Here is a 25,094-nt window from a genome sequence, read left to right as displayed (position 1 = left end):
GTGAAGTATTTTGGAGTAACTATCCATAGCCACCTTAAGTAAAATGAACACACAAAATAAATGGTGGGAAGAGCAGATGCCACACTCAGATTCATAGGAAAATTTTTAAGGAAATGTAACTCATCCACGAAGGAAGTGGGATATAAGGCGCTTGTTCAAGCGATTCTTGAGTGTTGTTCGTCTGTCTAGGATCCCTACTAGGTAGGGCTGATAGAGGAGATCCAACAAAGAGCAGCGGGATCGTTTAGCCGGCGCGAGAGCCTTACAGAGACGTTCAACAATCTACATTGACAGACGGTACAGGAGAGGCGTTGTGCATCACGGAGAGATTTACTGTTGAAATTTCAAGAGACCACTTTCCGCTAAGAGCCGGACGACATATTACTTCCCTCCACATATATCTCGCGTAATCACCACGAGGAGTAAAATCGAAAATTTTTGCCGATACAGAAACTTACCGGCAGTCATTCTTCCCAGGGTGAGTCACCTAACGTTACCGCTGGATATGTTTCGCAAACCACATCTAATACTGACGAACCGATTCCACAGACCGAACGTGAGGAGAGGGGCTTGTGTAATTGGTTAATACAAACCATAAAAAAATGCACGGAAGTATGTTTTTTAACACAAACCTACGTTTTTTTTAAATGGAACACGTTAAATTTGTTAGCACATCTGGACATATAAACAAATACGTAATCAGTGCCGTTTGTTGCATTGTAAAATGTTAATTACATCCGGCGATATTGTAGCCTAAAGTTGACGCTTGAAACCTCCGACGTTCAGTTGCGTGTTGTAACAAACACGGGCCACGGTCGGCGAGCAGCATCTGCAGGGACATGTTTACGATGACGACCGTGTTTACGAGTGTGGCTGTAGTGCACTGTTGTGGTTTGGTCTAGCTGCCGCAGTGTCCGCATGTAGCGCTTGCTGCTATTGTTATTCTGCATTCGTCTCCGCACGCAGACCAACTGTAGTACACCGTGTTACCAGACGTCTGTGATAGTGTAGTGTTGTAGGAACTGTGACCATGGTGTATTCGAACTCTGCAGAGGCGGAGATGATACTCATCTGTGGTGAGTGTCGACGAAATGCAGCTGTAGCCTGCAGGGTGTATGCAGAACGGTACCCGGACAGAGAGCATGCAACGTGCCGCACATTGCAAAACATCTACCGCCAACTGTATGCAACAGGTATGGTCGTAGCACGCAAACGGGTCCGTAACAGGCCCATCACAGGAGAAGCGAGTGCAGTTGGTGTGTTAGCTGCTGTTGTCATGAACCCACACATGAGTACACGGGACATTGCGAGATCCGGTGGACTGAGTAAAAGTAGTGTCATGCGCATACTGCATCGTCACCGCTTTCACCCGTTTTGTGGTGTCACCGCCAGACACCACACTTGCTAGGTGGTAGATTAAATCGGCCGCGGTCCATTTAGTACATGTCGGACCCGCGTGTCGCCACTGTGTGATCGCAGACCTAGCGCCACCACAAGGCAGGTCTCGTGATACGAACAAGCACTCGCCCCAGTTGTACGACGACATTGCTAGAGACAATACGGACGAAGCCTTCCTCTCATTTGCCGAGAGACAGTTAGAATAGCCTTCTGCTAAGTCCATGGCTACGACCTAGCAAGGCGCCATTAGCCTTACCTACTTTGAGAATTATAGTATAAATGTCTCAAGAAGAATGCTGTAGTCATCAACTAATAAAGTTAAGTATAAAGCAGCTACGTACTTTTCTTGCTACCATTCAATAGTTATCGTGTTCCAGACTTGACGCCCGTCGGCGTGTGTGTACGTGTGCCTTTCTTTCAATCGGCTACCTCAAGTGGCGTAACAGTCTTGTTACGTCACTACACGTTTCATGTGTCGTTACATCAGCAATTACATGGTGATGACTTTAATCATCGAGTGCAATTCTGTCAATGGGCATTAACAGAGAATGCGTTGCAGTTCTACCTATTTACCGATGAAGCGGGTTTCACAAACCACGGGGCAGTGAATCTACGGAACATGCATTACTGGTCCGTGGACAATCCTCGCTGGCTCAGACAGGTAGAGCGACAGCGACCGTGGACTGTAAATGTATGGTGCGGAAACATTGGGGACCACCTCATTGGTCCTCACTTCATTTCAGGGGCCCAAACAGCTGCAACATACATCGCGTTTCTACAGAATGATCTGCCAACGTTGCTCGAAAATGTCCCACTGAACGCGTCGACGTATGTGGTATCAGCATGATGGTGCACCTGCACATTCCGCAATTAACACTAGGCTGACCCTTGACAGGATGTTCGACGGGCGTTTCATAGGACGTGGAGGACGCATTAATTGGCCAGCCCGTTCTCCTGATCTTACACCTCTGGACTTCTTTCTGTGGGGTACGTTAAAGAAGAATGTGTACCGTGATGTGCCTACAACCCCAGAGGGTATGAAACAACGTATTGCGGCAGCCTGCGGCGACATTACACCAGATGTGCTGCGGCGTGTACGCCAGAGATTGCAATTGTGTGCAGCAAATGATGGCCACCACATTGAACATCTATTAGCCTGGCATGTCGGGATACATTCTATTCCACTCCGTAATTGAAAACGGAAACCACGTGTGTACGTGTACCTCACCCCTCATGGTAATGTACATATGCGTCAGTGAAAAAGACCAATAAAAAGGTGTTAGCATGTGGACGTAATGTGCTGTTCCAGTCTCTTCTGTACCTAAGGTCCATCACCGTTCCCTTTGGATCCCTACGTAATTCGGTGCTCTCCGATACACAAGATCGAACAGCGGAGGAGTGGTACTCAAGCGTCAACTTTAGGTTACAATATCTCCGGATGTAATTAACATTTTACAATGAAACAAACGGCACTGATTACGTATTTGTTTATATGTTCAGATGTGCTAACAAAACTAACGTGTTCCATTTAAAAAAACGTAGGTTTGTGTTAGAAAACATACTTCCGTGCATTTTTTTATGGTTTGTATTAACCAATTACACAAGCTCCTCTCCTCATGTTCGGTCTGTGGAATCGATTCGTGAATATTTGATGTGGTTTACGAAATACAGTATATCCAGCGGTAATGTTAGGTGACTCACCCTGTATAGCAAGCACTACACACAGAGGAAATACTGGATAACTTACTAAAAATCAGTGTACATCTGCAGTGAGTGTCAGCTACTGGGTGTGTCAGTTACGGGTGTGTGTGTGGGTGGGGGGGCGGAGGTGGGGGGGAGCGGTCGCCTCCCGCGACAGCAGCGGTTTAGAGTGTCGGCTACTCTGAGAGGTGTTAGCTACTAGGCTGTTAGCTACTGGAAAAATTGGAAATTTGTGTTAAGTTCCTATGGGACCAAACTGCTGAGGTCATCGGTCCCTAGGGTTACACATTACTTAATATAACTTAAACTAACTTACGCAGAGGACAACACACACACCCATACCCGAGGGAGGACTCGAACCGCCGACGGGGGGAGTAGCGCGAACCGCGGCAATGCGCCCTAGACCACGCGGCTGCACCGCGCGGCTGTTAGCTGCTGGGGGGGGGGGGGGTGTTAACAACTAGGGTGTTGCTAGACTGTCACTATGAAAAGAAAAGTATAAGAAGGGCAGAGAAGCCACATTGGAAAGGGCTGCAGGAAAATAGTGAAGAGATCGGTCGTCGGAAGGGCTCAAAGCAACATGCGGAGAAATTAAAAGCATTGGTGTCATCATTGAGAGTGTAATTGGAATTCGACTGTAAAACGCGGAGGGGAGAGCAGGTAGGTGGAAACTTTAATAAACGTAAAGTCTATAGATGTGGATATTGTCGATGGTAGTTTCACCACAGGCGATGGTACACGTAGCCGATGGTTGACAGCTACTCCAATCAGCCACAAGTATAACTGCCTCTGAAGTATATGGCGTAGTTTTTGATGAATCATTCATTTAGTTTACGTAGTTTTGAACACAGACCAGATAAGACTACGTTGTAATGGGCTATTGGATTTTAGTGGTGGCTGAAATACCACATTTTCATAGGAGGAAAGGAGAGAGGTGTGGTACATCATGCAGTGTGTGTGAGTGGCAAACCTCTTTGCCTTTTTACATTACATTGGATATTTTACAGATCATTTTAATATCATACTTTGATCTGTAGGAAGGAAAGCGATGTGACTGGCAGAAAAATGTGTGTGTGTGTGGGGGGGGGGGGGGGGGGCGGGGGGGTAGGAGGGCAGATAGAATGGCTTGGTTTTTTAATTTTCACAGTACTACAACTGGACTAGCCCCACCATCTTGAATTTTTTATTGGGTGTTTCATGTTAATATTATGCAGTTACAGGTGGGAGTGAGATGGAGGGGACATGGGACGGTGAAATGTTTCCACTTCATGACATCATCGAAAGGTCAGTGACGTAGGAGCAGGTAGGCAACATATGCTAACATTTGTATTTTGTGAGGTCAAGTGGACACCATCTTGGGTTGTGATGTGAGTGGTACTGCATATTTCAGCACCTGATACAATCGCAAAGTGGCCGAGGCTCAGAAAATTCGTGTCAGAAATTTAATGGACGTACAAAAGAAACCATAGTTGGCGTGAGTGCACCTGTAAGACATATTGCGGGTTTTCCCGCCATTTACTCCGTTCTTCGAGCTTCTCATAAGACGCTACTATGATTGTTTCACAACGAACGCACAAGAAGCAGAAATTAGAATCTTGCCGGCGTTTTCTGTCATTTTTCTTGCACACTTCCAGTCGACGACGGCGATGTGATACGCAGAAATAGAGAAGAGAGCTCGTGAGAGAAAAGAAGGAAAAGTACGGCGGAAAGAGTTTCAATATACGCGACGGGAATAAATTTCGCAGGCTGCTTGTTCTGCTCCGTAGCAAACGAGCTATTGAAATATTTCTGTCGCTGCCGGAACCAGACGGAGAGTTCCGCAGGGATAAATATTCGCTGCCGCTGCCGCTTGTCTGTTGGAGTCTTGAAAGAAGTGGGAAGCAGTGGGCGTTGATGGTGCACGGGAGCACGAGGTGACGAACCATTCATTCTCGAAGCCCGTTTATGATCGCCTTACCTCTGTGCTGTCTAGTTTCTTCATCAATGATAACAGAATTCATATTTATTAGTTCTGCCAGACACTTAAATGTGATTTGCAGAGCATCCATTTAGATGTAGGTGTAGTGAGATATTAGGTCTCATGGGTCGTCTACGATGGTATTGCTTAATTCCCTAAATATAGATGTAAACTGATCATCTCGAAAGAATGAAGACAAAGTACTATTTGAGACTTAAAAGGAGAGAATGCCAGGCCGCGCGGTTTGAGACGTCATATCGTGGACTGCGCGGCGCCTCCCGCCGAAGTTTGAGCCCCTTCCTCGGGCATGGGTGTGTGTGTTGTTCTTAGTGCAAGTTATTTTAAGTTAGTTTACGTAGTGTGTAAGTCTAGGGACCGATGACCTAGGCAGTTTAGTCCCTTAGGAATTTACACACATTTTAACATTTGAAGAGACTGCTGAAGCGTCCTAATAAAGGAGAACTTCGTAAGAATATATCCGAGAGGAATATGTTAGTTTTCTTTTCTTGTTCGCCCCCTTAAAAGAGAAATTGAAACTTGACCTAAGTGTACTGACGGCTTTTGCTTATATTTCCTTCTCTACCTATACACTGCACCCAATATCCCACAAAACTGCTTTGCCCACGCAATGTTTCCTCCTCTTACGATCCATATAATTTGAACCTACCTGTTCCTGGACGTCGTAGTAGATCGTTCACTGTCGCTTCATATATAAATGCTTTTGTATGGACTTCTTCCATAGCCTGTTCTTTTAAGTACTGTTTTCATATCATATCTTAACTATCTACTAAGTTTTAACGCAATGGCTGACACAACATTTTAATTGATTATAGTTTCTTCTCTGGATTTCCATGATTTATTTTTCAAATCCACCCTCCAGGCAAACATTTTCATATAGACAATCTTGTTGATGGGACAACGACAGATACGAGTGATAATATTGTGTATTAATAAACCGCCTCAGCAGTATCATGGCACTAAGAGCCACATCTTCAGACGAATTTCTTGATGGCCATAATTAAGAAGGGATAACAATCCTGCGACATCCGGTAATATGATAACTTACTAAAATTATTTTAAGATTTTAAATTTTTGTTAAGTTTTTTCCTACAGTCATGGATCTTTTTAGTTGTATAAAGTTTTTAAAAACACGAGAAAAGTTTTTATAACGTTTGTACAAAATAATAATTTTAGAATTTTAAGGTTTTTAATTTTTTTAAGTTATAAGGTTTATTTAATGGACTCTGACAGCAGATATGTTCCTTTGCCGTAGTATGTGCATTCGGTGATCCTGCTTTAAGACATTAAATGCCGCTGGTTCAAGAGTTCCTTTAGTTTAGCATAACTTACGGGCGTTACTAATGAAAATAAATGTTAACTGTCACTATTATGTTCAACGGATTATTTTTAAATACATTTTTGTATTTGTTATCCCAATAGTCCTTGTTCTCATTCACGATCACTTACCACTGGTGGGGAAGTGGCTCGGGGGAGGGGGGATATTAAGAGGGGGGGGGGTTGTTAGGGGAAGGAGACCAGACAGCGAGGTCATCGGTCTCATGGATATTAAGATGGTAAGCTACTGTTGCGGTCTTTAGTTCATTGACTAGTTTTATGAAGCTCTCCACGCTCTTATATCCTGAGCAAACCTCTTCATCTCTGCGTAAGTGCTGCCATCGATATCCCGTTGAACCTGTTTACTGTGAGCAAGGTTTGGTTTTCTTCTTCAGTTTTGACCACTTCCCTCAATTCCTTCCTCTGCTAGGTTCCTTAATGCCTCAGAAAGTAAAGTATCTTATTAACGTTTTGTTTCTTTGGTCAGTTTGTGTCAACAAATTATCTTCCTCCCAATTAGAATTTATTTATTTTTTAATTTATGTATTCTTTATTAATTACAGCCTATCACCTAAAAAGCTAAAATAGCCATGCATATCACTTTTCTTTGGATAGTTATAAGTTATGTACTAATTATTTATTTCTGATACTTAATTTTAAAAAAAAGAGATAAAGTTACTTCTATTCCTACTACAAAAACTAAACTCCTTCCGAACAGGCCATGAAGTCCCAAAGGCGCCTACCGGCCACCGTGTCTTCCTCAGACCACAGGCGTCACTGGATGCGGATATGGAGGGGCATGTGGTCAGCACACCGCTCCTCTGGCCGCATGTCAGTTTTCGAGAGTGGAGTCACTACTTCTCAATCAGGTAACTCCTCAGTTTGCCTCACAAGAGATGAGTGCACCCTGTTTGCCAACAGCGCTCGACAGACCGGATGGTCACCCATCCAGTGCTGACTTCGGTGATCTGACGGGAACCGGTGTTACCACTGCGGCAAGGCCGTTGGAATTTCTACTACTACAAAACTACATTAAACATCCTTAACCAAATTACCCGGCAACTAATTTACTGCCAACGCTACAGAATTTGTTCTCTGTTCGTTGATTTATTTTGGTGCATTTAATTGTAGATGGTTGTTTCCGCTAGTGGATCCGTCCTCGTGGCACCCCAGTCAACAGCCATAGTCTGCTGGATTCCTTGGGCGTCGGGAAGCACGTCAGCAGCGTTTCCGCTGTAACGAGTAATTACACCCATCAATTTTGCTTCCTAAAGTCCACAGTTCAATTGCCACTAGCACCACAGCAATATAGATTCTTGGGACAGTATTTCACTCGGTGGCCGCCGACCTCAGTTATTTTCTCTCCATCGGCAGAGTATGTTGTATAGCCCGGATGGGAGGGTAATGACACACGGTTGAATGCCTCGTGAAGACTTCTGTGGAATTCCTGGATGCTGCGGCTGCAATATCGTCCAAGATACGCCAAGTCGACTCGCTCTTTAGTGCTGCTTTGGGATCCCTTATCCTTAATACCTGACGTCCCTACCCGCTGCATCTTCATTGAGTGTGCAGTCCCATAATGTGTGTTCTGGTATGTCTACATTGCCGCAGGTGCAGCTATCATTAATCTGTCTTCTGATTTTGTATAGCTACGTGGCATAAGGCCCATGAACCTTTAGGTAACGTTTCAATCCATTCGATGAGTTAAAAAAAATCTTATTTTTTTCTCCTCTCCCTGGTGACAGGGAGACATTCGTAGGTTCTCCTGCCAGTGCCTCAAGTGTCCGATTCATTTTGCCACCGCTGTAGTATGCGATCTTTTATTGCCCTTTTCGGTCTGGATTCAGTTCTAAGTACCCTTCGTACTTCCATTTCATTGCCTTTTTGTAACCAGTAAAAGGCTTCCCTTTTCCTAATTTCCAAGTCCAGTAGGCAGATTCCTAGAATTACTAACAAAGCAACACTCGGGGTATGAAGTAGGCGCCCGTTATTCTTAGTAGCACACCCCGTTAACTCTTCTCACTACTGAGGCTGGCTTCATTAGTTGCAGTCTATAAGCCCAGACGCTCACTCCATATCCTACGACTGATGCAAGTATGGATTGGTGGCATACTCTGATTGTCTTCCAGGGAAGCCAAAAACTGCCAGCTTGCATTGGTTATAGTTTTATTAATTACATTGATACCTCTCCTGTTTGATTCCTCTATATGATGTTCAAAGTTACGACGTTCGTCCAGAAATATTCCTACATATCTCGTCACTACGCTTTTCCTATTCGTTGCAGCCCATACGACAATGTGCCTATGGCAGTTTCCCGACACCGTTTGCTGCATCCACCTAATCCTGCTTCTAGCCTGGTGTCTTGTTCCCATTTACCAAGAATTTAATTGTTCTGCTTCCTGTTTCCTTCCGTCCTTCTACTGCACCTATCTTTTTTTTTTCCTCGCTCTATACGTCCCAATTAGCTGGATGTCATTTTCCTAACCGTGGTCAGAAGATTTCTCTGTTCAGTTACCTTTTCCATTGCTTCACTGTTAACCACTTGATCCAAGTATTTTGTTTTCTGTATTCTCCTCCGATCCCACATCTCGAATGGTTCAGTTTTCTCTCTTCCTCTCTTCTTCAAAGCCCAGATTTCGCAGCTGTGCAGAAAAGTACACAACGAAGGAAACAAGCTTTCCTTCACTTTTCTTAACTCTAACAAGCGTTTCTTTTTCTGGAAAGCATGCAATATTTTCTAGCACTATACTTCAAAAACTTTTATTTGCCGCTTATCTGAACTATTTGCCGTCCATATTGCACGTCTGAATAAGTAACCCTAAAGACAACTACCATCTGAAAAGACATCCTAAGCCTCAAATTTATTTTGGATGCCTGAAAAGACCATGCTTTCTTAGAATTGCTTTTGCCTTTATTGCTAGCCAGTATTTTAAACCCTCCCGAATTTGGCCATCGTCATTCTAAATAAGAAGCAAATCTCACAGACAACTTTTTAATGTTTGATTTCGTAATGTAGTTACTTGAGGATAACCAATGTTTAAGTTCTTGTTAATCTCCTTATCTCTTTTCAACTATTTATTGATTTCGTTGACAATATCTTCCAAGTCGTTCATTTCAAATATATTCGTCCTAGTTGCAGTGTTAAATACTGATATTGACTGCATAACTGAGAACGTCACTCTGAATTTCGCACTACATACACAAGCAAAGTCGACTAGTGTTTCTGAAACAGCAGTGGTCCTGCCCTTGCTTCGTAACAGTTTTCAGGTGGTGGGTGTAATCGATGTGCAACCATGACCATTTGCTCTACCTTTCCCATTACGTCAACGACTTGAGAAGCCCTTTGGTGCTGTAATCTTTAGCAACACTTTCTTTCAAAGTCAACGGGTGGCGTCATCTCAAATGTCAGCTCACAGAATACTTGTTTCGGCATATTGAATGCATTTTCTAACGGCAGGAGGCCAAAATACAAAGCTTCTTGCGATACTCTCATTATGATGCAATTTTGCTGATTTCAGGCACTAGAGTAGTTCAGTATGCCCAACAGAGCCACGCTTCAGCGCTCCTCTATCCATCAGAAAATCCAGTAAATTGGATTGTCGTCAATTTACATTTATGGAAAAATCTCAGGATACATTTTATGGTTTAACATATATGAACAACATTCTCCAGTTCTCCGTACTCTAATGCAGCGTCATCCATATTTTTCATAAGTTGTTTGCTAAACTGATCAATATCGTCTAATGTAAACCCAATTGGCTGACAACTGATGCACTGTGAGCTCTAGCAGTAGAGTGGTTTACCGCCAAAAGTGGATACAGGTTACACAAAGTGGAGTCCGAGCGGAAATAGACCTGAAATTGAGGCAGTTATTGTCACGACGTTGTGAGACAACAACACAGCGCCTAATAAATTTTCCACAGAATTAATTTTGTAGTCACAATATAAATGTTATAAAATTTTATTACTTTATTAATGTTATTTAATTAAATGTCAAAGAATTAATTCAAACGGAGTAATTAAATTTTGTATTGTAATTATGATGTAGTAAAAAACTCTGGCACAGTCAGGGAAGCTTCTTGTTGTATAGAGCCAAAAAATACATTTAAAGTAAGGAGTATTGTCACGTAAACGAGTAGTCGGGAAGAAGTAATCGGCAGAGAAAGTTGATAGCGGCAAGTGATTAAGTGCAGACGCGGTGCGGGGTAATGTAAGGAATAAACAGAAAGTTTTTTAATATATGGCCGGACATATTTTGTGGCTGTAAATGGACACAGTACACTGTTATCAAGTAGAATTGATATTCAAGAAGAGTACTGTGGGCCCAAACTTGTTATTTGTTTTACGGGAAACAAGAGCCTGTTGCCATACGTTGTCGACGAATAACGTCTCACATCGTACGACCAGCAGCTCATCAAAGTAAGATCAGACCATTTTCTTATTAGTATTGTACAAAGCTAGTCAGCGTAGTAGTTTTAATTGACTGAACAGTAAAGTGTTCAGTACGGCAACTGTTATCGCGTAATTGGTCTTCAACTCAGTCATTTTCCTAATATAGTGCTATCATGTCACCTTTAATGAGTCCGAGAACACAACTAATGAAAAAACAGTAAAATATTGAAAGGGATGAGCGTATTTAATTTCTGTAACTCAGGTAAATAAGTGAAATTTACTAAACCTATAAATATCTAAAACTGCCATTTACAAGCAGTAAAATTTGTTGCTTGGTAGAACAACTCGTCGAAGAGTAATGACTAACAGTAAAAGAATAACAGCGTAATTAAAATTAATTTTGACAAAATATTACTTCAGAACAACACATTTTATGTCTTTGTATGCGTTGCAAATTCCGCTGACGTTTGTAAATTACATGGCTGTGTTGTGTAGAATCACTTATTCTTCGCTAAATGAGACATTAAGAACTTTCCAGAAGTAACATGCTATAACAGAAAACAAGTAAATATGAATTTGTTTCTAAAATCGGTAACAGTTAGCATTACAGTGAGCACCGCAAAGCTACTCATTAAGCCAAGCGTTTTGCAAACTGTTAATTTCTAAATGTATGTTTTCAGTGCAAACTATTCTGCTGATTTTTTCACTAACTTTAATTCATGATGTTGTCACATCTGAGCGCGAGCTAGTGCCGTTGGTTGCGTTCTCGCATGATTACAATTCAATGATTAGGTTGTAATTAAAGTTTCTAAATAATTAATAATCATATAGTAACTTTTGTTACGTTCTAAAGTAATTTACAATCTAAAATTATAAGAGATCCAGCTTATTTACTCCATATTTCACTAACTATTTCTTATTTTTAACTTTGTTGTAAAAATTTCTTTAGATCGATATTGTGCAAAAGTTGTCACGCAATAACGGTTCGGTTATAATCGTATGTTCACTTACCAAGATATTCTCATTCTTCGGAATAGATGGCTTTCGCAAACGACAGGGAATACTGGGTGCACGCGTTACTTAACAGTCTCAGTTAATCGGAAATGTAGGTCCGTTGTAACGTAACTGCGCTGTTCACCACGGTATATGCACGTTATGGAGCAACTGCCCCACATTAATTCCTCCTTATTGAGTTCATATCAGTTTGTGAATCTGTGGTCTATTAGTAGTGTCTTTCGCTAGTAGACAAAAGGCTAGGCTCCAGGTCTGAACTCAGCCACTAATTAATTCTGAGTCAAAATCATCAACATAAACGCCTAAATACTTCCGGTATAAGAAGGCACACTTACTCCCCAACAGCCTCATCAAAGTGTGCGAAGGAGCGTACAGAGGTTCTTGGAGTGTCCTTGGAGTGGGCAACTGCCCTAAAAGGCGGAATAATCAACAATTATCAGCGGCTCTGGATGGAGAAGGCAAAGGATACCACTGTACTAAGGATACATGTTTATCTACAGTATATGTGGCATGCAGTTGAAAAATTGTCAGTTATAACCTCACCATTGGCAAAAAATTCCGGATAAGTCGCCAATCGAATCCCCGGGAGGGGGCTGCCAATTGTAAAGGGCCATGAGATAAAGAGGAATAACGCAGGGATAACGGTCCACGAATCGGAACATCGAATGTCAGAAGTCTGAAAGTAATAGGAGAGCTAGAAAATCTGAAAAGTGAGATTTAGGGAGATCAGCGAAGTGAAATAGAAAGAAGGTAATGATTTCTGGTCAGACAGATTAATATCAACGGAAGCACCAGATGGCAGTAGCAGTGTAGGGTTATTCACGATTGAGAAAATAGAGAAGTCATAGGGCTGGTCTCTTCATAATCGACAGCTTGTAAGTAGGCTGTTTAGGTTTTCTTATTGGTAACGCCACGTAGCGCTCTGTATGAAAATCACTGGCTGTGCTGTGTGCAGTCTGTGGCTAGTTTGTATTGTCTGCCATTGTAGTGTGGGGCAGCTTGATGTTAACAGCGCGTAGGGTTGCGCAGTTGGAGGTGAGCCGCCAGCAGTGGTGGATGTGGGGAAGTGAGATGGCGGATTTTTGAGAATGGATAATCTGGAGGTGTGTCCATCAGAAACAGTACATTTGTAAGAATGGATGTCACGAACTGCTATATATATTATGAATATTAAGGTAAATACATTGTTTGTTCTCTATTAAAATCTTTCATTTGCTAACTATGCCTATCAGTAGTTAGTGCCTTCCGTAGTTTGAATCTTTTATTTATCTGGCAGTAGTGGCGCTCGCTGTATTGCAGTAGTTCCAGTAACGAAGATTTTTATGAGGTAAGTGATTTGTGAAAGGTATAGGTTAATATTAAGCCAGGGCCATTCTTTTGTAGGGATTATTGAAAGTCAGATTGCGTTGCGCTAAAAAAATATTGTCAGTTTAAGCACAGTCAAGTATAATTTTTCTAAGGGGACGTTTCAAGCTAACCAAGGCGCCAACGGTGGTTTAGATACTCTAGCAGACGTCAGAAGTAGACTAAGAAGACACAGAGAAAGAAAATGAGGATACTGAATGGGTAACTCCGTACTTAAAAGGAGATGAAAATCTAACAATTGTGGGGGATTGAAAGGTGGCTATAGGGGAAGGAACTGAAGACGGGGTTGCGGGAGGATAAGGGCTTGGCAGGAGGGAGGGATGAGACAGGTGAAAGACTATTGTAGTTCTGCAATAAGTTGCAGGCGGAAGTAGAGAAACTCTGTTCAGGAATCATAAGAAGAAGAGTTGTACGTGGAAAAGACCCGGAGACACAGATATTTCCATATGGGTTACATCATAGTTCGAGAAAGTTTTCGTAATCAGACGGGGCGTGAGTAGTGCTTGGGTAGCTCAGACGGTAGAACACTTGCCAGTGAAAGGCAAAGGTTCCGAGTTCGAGTCTCGGTCCGGTACACAGTTTTAATCTGCCAGGAAGTTTCAGGTACTGGATTATAAGGCGTACATAGGAACAGGTATAGCCTCAGATAAAAATTTAGTAACGGAGGAACTGAAGTTTAAGAGAACCGTTCGGTAGAATCAGTGCGGATGGAAGCGGGATACGGAAGTACTGAGGAATGGTGCGGCGCGTTTGGAGTTCATTACGGATGTGGATACTGCTACAAGGAATAACAAGGTAGGCTCTACATCTCTAAAAGGACCAATCAAAAATATTGGACAGTCAAAAATAGGTGCAAGGGAGGTAACTCCGAAGAAACCTTGGGTTACAGTAGAAGTAATTCAGTTGAAAGAATGAAGTAGAAAAATGATCAGTGAAAGTAAGGAATATAGCAACATAAATCACTTAGCAATAATAATAATAGTAATAATAATGGGATACCCCAGTCAGAATTAGAAAACATCAAACAACAAGTACAACAAATACTGGAACAAAATAATGTGCAATCAGAAGAAGAAGAAAATACAGTAATGGACTCAAACATCCCAGAGCAAACAAACAAAGAACAACACGCATCAATTAAACAGTCAGAGGAAAACGAAATCTTAAGACAGCCACCAGAACAAGCACAAATAGAACACGAAGTGACACACATGTTAGACATAGAAGAAAAATTTCAGCTGACATATATAGAATACAAAGACACAAATACAGACCTTAGACCATTCTTGCATAGACCGCCAAATAACCCACAAGTCGAAACAACAATAAAAGCTATCAACACAATCATACACAACAAAATAAATGAAAACACAACTATGGAAGAGTTACAACTACTGGTTTACATAGGAGCACTCACTACACTAAATATACACACTAGGCAGAGATCAGAACCAACCAACACACAGAAGAAACCCACAAAACCAGCATGGCAACACAGGCTACAGATCAGAATAGAAAAACTGAGAAAAGACATCGGACAGCTAACACAATTTATAAGAAATGAAATGTCAGAAAAAAAAACGAAAAAGGTTAGGTAAAATCTCACAACAAGAAGTGATAGAACAATTAGATGAAAAGGAGCAGAAATTACAAGCATTGGCCAAACGACTTAGAAGATACAAAAAAAGTGAAAATAGAAGGAAACAAAACCAAACATTCAATACAAACCAAAAGAAATTTTACCAGACAATAGATAACACACACATTAAAATAGACAATCCATCAAACATAACAGACATGGGACACTTCTGGAGCAACATATGGTCAAACCCGGTACAACATAACAGGCATGCACGGTGGATACAAGCAGAAACAGATATGTACAAGATGATACCACAAATGCCTGAGGTGATAATTTTGCAACATGAAGTCACCCAAGCAATTAATTCTACTCACAATTGGAAAGCCCCTGGAAAAGATAAAATAGCAAATTTCTGGCTAAAGAAATTCACTTCAACACATTCACATCTAACTAAATTATTTAACAGTTACATTGCAGACCCATACACATTCCCTGATACACTTACACATGGAATAACTTATCTGAAACCTAAAGATCAAGCAGACACAGCAAACCCAGCTAAATATCGCCCTATAGCATGCCTACCAACAATATACAAAACATGAACTTCAGTCATTACACAGAAATTAATGACACATACAACACATAGCAAAATTATAAATGAAGAACAAAAAGGCTGTTGCAAAGGAGCACAAGGATGTAAAGAGCAACTGATAATAGATGCAGAGGTGACATATCAAGCTAAAACTAAACAAAGGTCGCTACACTATGCATACATTGATTACTAAAAAGCTTTTGATAGTGTACCCCACTCATGGAACTACAAATATTGGAAATATACAAAGTAGATCCTAAATTGATACAGTTCCTAAACATAGTAATGAAAAATTGGAAAACCACACTTAATATCCAAACAAATTCAAACAATATCACATCACAGCCAATACAGATTAAGCGTGGAATATACCAAGGAGACTCATTAAGTCCTTTCTGGTTCTGCCTTGCTCTGAACCCACTATCCAACATGCTAAATAATACAAATTATGGATACAATATTACTGGAACATACCCACACAAAATCACACATCTGCTATACATGGATGATCTAAAACTACTGGCAGCAACAAATCAACACCTCAACCAATTACTAAAGATAACAGAAGTATTCAGCAATGATATAAATATGGGTTTTGGAACAGACAAATGTAAGAAAAATAGCATAGTCAAGGGAAAAAACACTATACAAGAAGATTACATATTGGATAACCACAGCGACTGCATAGAAGCGATGGAAAAAACAGATGCCTATAAATATCTAGGATACAGACAAAAAATAGGAATAGATAATACAAATATTAAAGAAGAACTAAAAGAAAAATATAGACAAAGACTAACAAAAATACTGAAAAGAGAATTGACAGCAAGAAACAAGGCAAAAGCTATAAATACTTATGCTATACCAATATTGACCTACTCATTTGGAGTAGTGAAATGGAGTAACACAGACCTAGTAGCACTCAATACACTTACACGATCACAATGCCACAAATATAGAATACATCACATACATTGAGCAACAGAAAGATTCACGTTAAGCAGAAAGGAAGGAGGAAGGGGATTTATCGACATAAAAAACCTACATTATGGACAGGTAGACAATTTAAGAAAATTCTTTATAGAACGAGCAGAAACTAGCAAAATACACAAACCAATCACTCATATAAATACATCGGCTACACCACTGCAATTTCATAATCACTTCTACAACCCTTTAGATCACATAACATCAACAGATACGAAGAAAGTAAATTGGAAAAAGAAAACACTACATGGGAAGCACCCGTATCATCTAACACAGCCACACATCGATCAAGACGCATCCAACACATGGCTAAAAAAAGGCAATATACACAGTGAGACGGAAGGATTCATGATTGCAATACAGGATCAAACAATAAACACCAGATATTACAGCAATCATATTATTAAAGATCCCAATACCACAACAGATAAATGCAGACTTTGCAAACAACAAATAGAAACAGTAGATCACATCACAAGTGGATGTACAATACTAGCAAATACAGAATACCCCAGAAGACATGACAATATAGCAAAAATAATACATCAACAGCTTGCCTTACAACATGTTCCCATATACAAGTATGCACCACAAAATGTACTGGAGAACGATGAATACAAATTATACTGGAACAGAACCATTATAACAGATAAAACAACACCATATAACAAACCTGACATCATACTCACCAATAAAAAGAAGAAATTAACACAACTAATCGAAATATCCATACCCAATACAACAAATATACAAAAGAAAACAGGAGAAAAAATTGAAAAATACATCCAACTGGCTGAGGAAGTCAAGGGCATGTGGCATCAGGATAAAGTTGACATTATACCAATTATACTATCAACTACAGGAGTCATACCACACAATATCCACCAGTACATCAATGCAATACAGCTACATCCAAACTTATATATACAACTACAGAAATCTGTAATTATTGACACTTGTTCAATTACCCGAAAGTTCCTAAATGCAATGTAACATATACCGTACAGTTAAAAGGAAGTCACTCTTGATCAAGGTCCGCGTCACCTTCCATTTTTAACCAGATATAACGTCTGAGACAAGAAAGAAATAATAATAATAATGCACACCAGCCATGCCGAAATGGCTGGAGGATTATGTGAATAAACTGAAAACATGAAAAGAAATGGTTGTCGGGGGACTGATTCAGTCAAAACACTCTTCGATGTAATTAAAAGGAAGGGTAGTAACACTAAGCGAGCAATGGCATTTCCACTGTTGAATACGGAGCAAAGTGTGGAGGTGGCAACAGTACTTTCATTGCCTTAGAATACTTGAGATCAAATCAAGCAGAATTGACAGACAACATTCCACCGGAATATCTAAAGTCACTGGGGGAAATGGAAATAAATGATTATTCAGATTTTATGTAGATAGTACAGGATGAGGCAGCTAAGTCATAACACATCTTGTATTTCCACAACCGTAATAGATACAAAGATGTCGTTCGGACAGTGAATTACAGGGACGGCGGATACTTGAATACATCACATTTCATGATTGTGCTATTTTTTATTACAGAGATATGAGGCCATGTCTGGTTTTTTAAATTGAAACCTATGTTAAATTTTAGCGTAACATGATGGGCTTAAAAAGACGGTTTCAAATATGTGTCTATCATAATATTTAGGCCAATGGCCGGTCGGTGTGGCCGAGCGGTTCTAGCCACTTAAGTCTGGAACCGCGCGACCGCTACGGTTAGAATCCTGCCTCGGGCATGAATGTGTATGATGTCCTTAAGTTAGTTAGGTTTAAATAGTTATAAGTTCTAGGGGACTGATGACCGCATATGTTAAGTCCCATAGTGCTCAGATCCATTTGAACCATTTAGGTGAATAATTTTTGAGACACAGATATGTTTTCGTATCGTGTTCGTCGTTCGAAGCGGCGTTGTCCAATGCGAACTTTCCTGTTGTGTAGAGTACATGGTAAATGTCTGGAGTCTGTCCTTACACAAACACGCCCATATACCCGACAATAGTAATACATTCTGCGATATTTTGAGCAAAAATTAACTGATGATATCACGCAAATATTCAGTTATTTGACAACTGTGATACCAAAATAGTAGACAACATACAGTATTAAAATACTACAACATGTCAATACGTTTTAAGTAACAGAAATACAAATGTAAATGAGGAGGCCCTTATTGGTCACAATTATTTCGTACGTATTTTTTTTATTTGAATATATTTACTATTGATCACAATACGAAGCAAATACACACAAAGGTGCAAAATACACACTATATGATACAAAACTTTACTGAAGCATGTTCTCAAAATGCTTCCCCTCTGCTGCAATGCACATTTGTAGTCGCCGTTAGAATGATTTGTAAACGGCTGCGATGATGTCACGTGAGATATCAGTGCACACTTCGATGATACGTTGCTTCATATCTTCTGGCGTAATTGGTATTTGAGCATAGCATTATGTTTGATTGCTCCCCACAGAAAAAAATCTAGAGTGGTCAAATCAGGAGACCGGGCTGGCCATTTCACTTCAGCACGTCGTCCTATCCAACAATCTGGGAACTTTTCATTTAACAGTTCTGTAGCCACACGGGAAGAGTGAGCAGGACAGCCGTCATATTGGAATCACATGCACTGACGCGCAGTTAGTGGTACCTCTTCCAGAAAAATGGGCAGAACGTTTCGCAGGATCTGTGCGTAGTCACTGCCATTTAGTATACCCGGAACGACGTATGGCCCTATAATGACATTTCCGACGATGCCACACCACACGTTAACACTCCACGAATGCTGATGCTCTACCTGTCGAAGCCAATGAGGATTCTCTATTGATCAGTAATCCATATTATGCGAATTCACATTACTGTGGTTGGTGAAAGTCGCTTCATCAGTAAAAAGCACCCGTTGAAAAATCGTTGGATCATATTGTAGGCGCTGCAGAGCAAACCGGTAAAATTCCTGGCGCCGTTCAAAATCCACACCGGAGAGAGCTTGATGTAATGAGAGGTGAAACGGGTGAAATCTATGCCGGTGCAATATGCGTAGAACACTTCTCTGACTTATACCACATTCCGAGGCGATACGTCACGACGAAACAGTAGGGTCGTTATGCGCCAACGCTAGAACGCCCTCCTCATGTACCTCGCCAGTTTTCTGCATTGTCCTCTGTGTGGCGTTCCATGATATCGATTCAAGTAGTTTCTTGCAAATACGTGCAAGAAGCTGGCGCCTAGGACGCTCACGATCAGGATACATTTCTTTATATCGCTTTATTGCTCTAACAGTATCTCTTCTGCTTTCACTATACACTAGAAGCATATCTAACTTTTCTTTGTGGGTGTACATGTCTGCTCCAAGAAACTGTGACGGAAATGCGATGTCTCATTACCCCAGCAGCACATTTATATCCTTATCCCCAGCTACCTCGTGCGTCATCTTGCGGCGTTATGAAGCAGGAAAACAACGCCTTCCCTGTTAAGTTTCTCAGTGGTCAACAGGAAAGGTCGTATGGGACAAGGCCGCTTCGAAGAACGAATACGATACGGGAACGTATCTGTGTCTCAAAAACTATTCTCCTAAATATTATGATATACACATATTTGATAATTCACTGTCCAAACGGCATCTTTGTATCTATTACGGTTGGGGAGATACAAGGGGTGTTATGACTTAGCTGCCTCACCCTGTATAAGACAGATGTCGTTGAGACGTGGTGGCTTCTGTGAGGATGCGCGCACCGTCTTACTGGCGCCAGTTGCGTGCGTCCCGTAAATTCCGGCACTCGTCGTAACACATTTGCTTGGTTTTGTGTTCCCTCTGGGGTGGTGTTGTAGTGAGTGGTGTGTGGGACACGGGACTAAACGGGTTGCCTGAGTAGTTGGCGTCCTGGCGATTGCAGCGAGTTGAATCCGTTGACCGTTGGGAGTAAGCGTTTTCCTGTAGCGTTGACCATTGGTACCGGCGAGTTTAGCGGGCAAGAAGCGGCTCTCATCGTCTGTGGATTGGTTACGGAGTGCATCACTCAGTTGTGGTGTGCTAAATACGCCGAGATGTAGTGAACAATTTGTCAGGAGCTATGAGCAGGAGGCCAGTATTATCCAATGCCTACCTGGAGTCCTGAGACTACTGGCCTCCTTGGCATTTATTTGAAAGTATGTGTGAAGACTGTTCAGTTAGTGCTGTACTTAAAGATTGTTAATTCTGCCCTGTGTGAGCTGGCCAGGAATCCGGTTCCTTTGTGCCATTGTGCCAGTCTGGAGGTTTCTGTAAGATCCAAGCTAGTATTTAGCAATTTTGAAACTGGTACTTGAAGTCGTTTTCTGTTATCATTGAATATTTGATACTACTGATTTTAATTTCTGTTTGTTGTAGACCTTATGGTCCTTCCTGGATACAGTTACTGCACTTGCCTGTAACTAAAGTTGTGTGCCCACAATCTAAAAGTATGCACGTGTGGGTCATGTGTGTGTATGCGTGCATGTATTTGCACACTCTCTTACTCCGTGTTCAGGAGCCCTTCGGTTTATGGGACTACATTTCGTGATTATCCCAATTACAGTACCTATCAGTCCCTAAGAGGCCCCAGTAAAGGTATACCTTGACTCATTTAATCTCGTTTGATTATTATGTTTTTATTGTTTTTAATGGCCTTGTACGGTGTCTCTTGTTATTGTTAGGAAGATTAACTTGCAATATTTATGAGCGGGCCACTCCCATACGGAAGTTTTGATAGTTGGTTTCCTTGAAAATAATCTTTAATTATTCATTCAAGTATTGCTGTGTATGTTAATTTCTGTCAGACTTGTTTACTGTTTGTTATTTAGTATGTTGAAAGCCTTATACCGGCAGCCACTCATATACCTTAGTTTTAATAATTGGTTTCACTGAAAATAGCTACGCGGGGTAGCCACGTAGTCTGAGGCACCTTGTCACACTTCGCGCGGTTCACCCCGTCCAAGGTTCGAAGTTTAAGTTAAATTAAGTAGTGTATAAGCCTAGGGACCGACGACTTCAGCAATTTGATCTCAAAGGAACTTACTAAAATTTTTCAATTTTTTTTCCTTGGTAATATTCCTTAGTTGCCTTTTTAAGCATTGCTGTTGTTGCTACTTCTGCACCACTTGTCAGCGGCAGACACAGTGGTAGGGCATCAGTGAAGTACTACTGCTTACTTCGGTTTATGGGATGCGTGCTTTTTAATTTCTTTTATTTATCGTTTGTTGAACTTATATTCAACTCCTGTTATGGAATTAGCCCACGGTTGTGATGCCAGTCGCGCTGACATAGTGCCACCGCATGTTTATTTAATCAATTATCCGTTTGTAATCGAGCCACCATTGTATTGCACAGATGACATGTTCCTCGACTGCCATTTGTAGTTTTATGGATAACGCAAATGTCCTTATGCGTTGTCATATTAATTTAAAAACTTCAACTGTTTGTATGAATTTGGCAAGAATCTTGGTAACTGTTAGTTGGCTTCTGATAGAACTGTTATTAATAAGAGATATTTGTTTGGGAATGGTCAATGACGCATCAAGTTGGGCCACCATTCAAAGTGTTTCCCTTAAATTAATCTCGATCCTTGTCCTGGGTCTCACTGGTGCCATCAGACTTCGAAAAATACCATCCACACGATTACGATGACAGGAAGAGAATGTAAGTGCGAAAAATATCGAACTAACAGCTTAAAATCTCATGGAGCCTAGCTGCTGACATGAACAATATAAGGAAGAATGGGAAAGAAAATTTAGGTTATGTTAGATGATGATTAGTTTGGCTCTGGGATAGGTAGAGGCACCATAGAGTCAGTTCAGTCATGATGCTTGATGGTGGAAGCAGGGCTGAAGAAAGATCAAAACGCTCTCATAGGATTTGTGACTTCGAAAAAGTGTGCGCAGGGTATTCGAAATTCTGAGAAATATGGGTGTAGGCTACAGGCAAAACCGGCTGATGCACAATATGTGCAGAAATCAAGAGACGACAATAAGACTGTAAGGCCCAAGATCGAAATGTTCGGATTAAAAAGGGCGTAAGACAGGGATGTAGTAGCTTTTCGCAGTATATTTCTTAACTAGTTGCCCATACTGTTCAATATATACATCAAAGAAGCAATGGCCAAAATAAAAGAAAGGTTCATGTGTATGATTAAAATTTAGGGATAAAGGATGTCAACGGTAAGATTTACTGACAACATTATTATTCTCCGTGAAGGTGAAGAAGAATTACATGATCCGGTAAGTCGAATGAACAGTCTAATGACTAGAGCATATTAACTGAGAGTAAACCGGAAAAAATATAAAAGGAGTGTGAAGTAGCTGAATTGAATACAGTGGCGAACTTAAGATCAAAATAGGCGAAACAATCCATTGATCTTAATTTGGGGAAGAAATTTCTAAAGATGTACATTTGAGCGACACATGGTAGTGAAACATGGAATGTGGGAAAACCCGAAAAAAAACGAGAATCGTTGCATTTGTGGGGTGGTGCTGCAGAAGAATGTTGAAAATCAGGTGGATTAATAAAATAAGGAACGTGAAGGCTCTCTGCAGATTCGTCGAGGGAAACAACGTAAATAACATACGGAAAACGCTGGCAGGAAGAAGGAACAGGAAGATAGTACATGTGTTAAAACATCAGGGAATACTTCCATGGTGAAAGAGGGAGCAGTAGAGGGTAAATTCTGTGGAGAGAGACAGAGGCGGGAATACATGTTGCAAAAAACTGAGGTGTTGGTGCAAGTGGTATTCAGAGAGGAAAAATTTGGCCAGAAGGAGAATTCGTGGTGGGCTGCATGAGACTAGCCAGAAGACTGACTACTCAAAAAAAAGAAAAAGGTCATTCAGTGAATGTAGACGGTGAGATTCCAATATATTGTTTAGGTTGACTATGCTTATCTCACGAGTACAACATAGGCTGTCTCACATTCACAATAGTTATTTCAGTGACAGTAGCTGGGAGAAAAAATGCTGCTTCTGAGAGGACAAGATTCGTGCCAATACGTAGTAACCGTCCACCTCGTGGTTCTAGTCTCATCATCTCTTCAGGTCGATACCAGTCATAGTAATTTACAATAACCACGAGTTTGAAGAGGGAATTTACTCGATCCGAGGCTCTTTGGAAGTTAGGATGTGCGCTAGGATATTCCATGGGTATCCTCGAGTTCCTGATTTCTCTAAAAACGACTGTACAGCACACGATTTGCGTAGGTCTGAATGATTCAGTACGGTATGTAAAAAAACTCGGGCTCTCTTACTCCCACGTCACAATATGCCGATCCTCATAACTACACACGAGAAAAGGAATATCATTTCAAGTAAACTGACAAAGCAAAATGAAAATATTACCAGCAAAAATGCATAAAACTAAATACAACTACTTACACAGATTCTCATTAATGCACGTTCTATTGCTGATTAAATAAACTCCTCCATTATTCACTGTAAAGGATGTGGCCCTCTGTAAGGTTTCCGATACACGGGAGATTTGTCCACAATTAGAATCCTATACACTGGTATTGCCGGCATTGGTCGACATTCAGTGAAAACTCTAGTGATAGCTTCTCCAAGTCTACTATGTCTTCTCATTTCAAATGCTCATCTTTTGCATGTAATACAGTACCACTGACAGTTTCCTTATGGCTAAGGTCTATAGTTGACCTGTTTAGATCGGTCTCAGTTAGAATGTCCAGACTGACAACAAAAAATCATTTTACCTAACTCACTTCACTGACATCGAAATAATCTACACTGGTAAGAACACATGTTCGCCAAATACTAACGATATGCGTACAAAACTACTCTGTATAAAACATCGGAAGATAAGTCAATCGTAAACAAGGAATTAGCCGGTACTTCTGTACCTACACTTACCCACAGAAATTTGCCTGTGCCCTTTTGTACTTTATCACGTTAATCAAGTCTTAATGATTTTATGCTCAGTCTAATTGGTTCCACCTTGATGGCAGGAACCATGATAGAGCGTCATTTGGAGTAGTACCCCCTGCTGGAACAATGATAAAGAGTCCCTTCGTGCACTGCGAAATCCAACCTCAAGACTGCGCAGCACCCTTCACCAATGCGGGGACTAACTTTCGTACTTCCTCGAAACTGTTTTGCACCAATGCGAACCTAGTGCCGCTGAAGGTAGTGATGCCCCGTAATGGTTTTCTAACCCATCTAACGTATGACCGGAGGGTTCAAACTTCTCATATCCAAGGGATCCAGACTCGCCACAGGCCTGTGGACGTACTCACGTCTATAACCACTGATCTCTATAGGAACGATGTTTCTTTCGTGTACCATTTCTGTTGCCACTCCGTTCCGCATTGATGGCGGCGGCCAAGTCATTCGGAGCTTCAGTACACACCGTGCTTGACATCCATTGCTCTATGCTCTGCGTCGTGAACGATAACTCCCTTGGGCTCGCCATTCTCAATCAGCTGATAGGTCTCAGCATTTATCTTGTTTGCCCTATCAAGAAAACTCTACACCGATTCTATCCGACTCATAGGCACTCCATTTATCTGCAAACAGAAGAACCTAATGCGTTTCAGTTTCCTATAGCGTTGCTAGAGCCCTTCCTTAAGCTTTTGAAATGTGCGCGCAGTTATCAAGTCCACGTGATTCATCATGTATGCCACTGGTCACCATTAAGCACCACTTTGCCATTTGCAACAGTCATTCGTCTGTCCAAAGCTCCATCCTTACGAGTCCTTCTAAGTCACCACTGAATGCCAATACGTACGCCGTTGTATGG

The sequence above is a fragment of the Schistocerca serialis genome, chromosome 2 (assembly GCF_023864345.2).
Source record: "Schistocerca serialis cubense isolate TAMUIC-IGC-003099 chromosome 2, iqSchSeri2.2, whole genome shotgun sequence".
NCBI classification, from domain to species: domain Eukaryota; kingdom Metazoa; phylum Arthropoda; class Insecta; order Orthoptera; family Acrididae; genus Schistocerca; species Schistocerca serialis.
Note: the sequence above shows the minus strand (reverse complement) of the source record.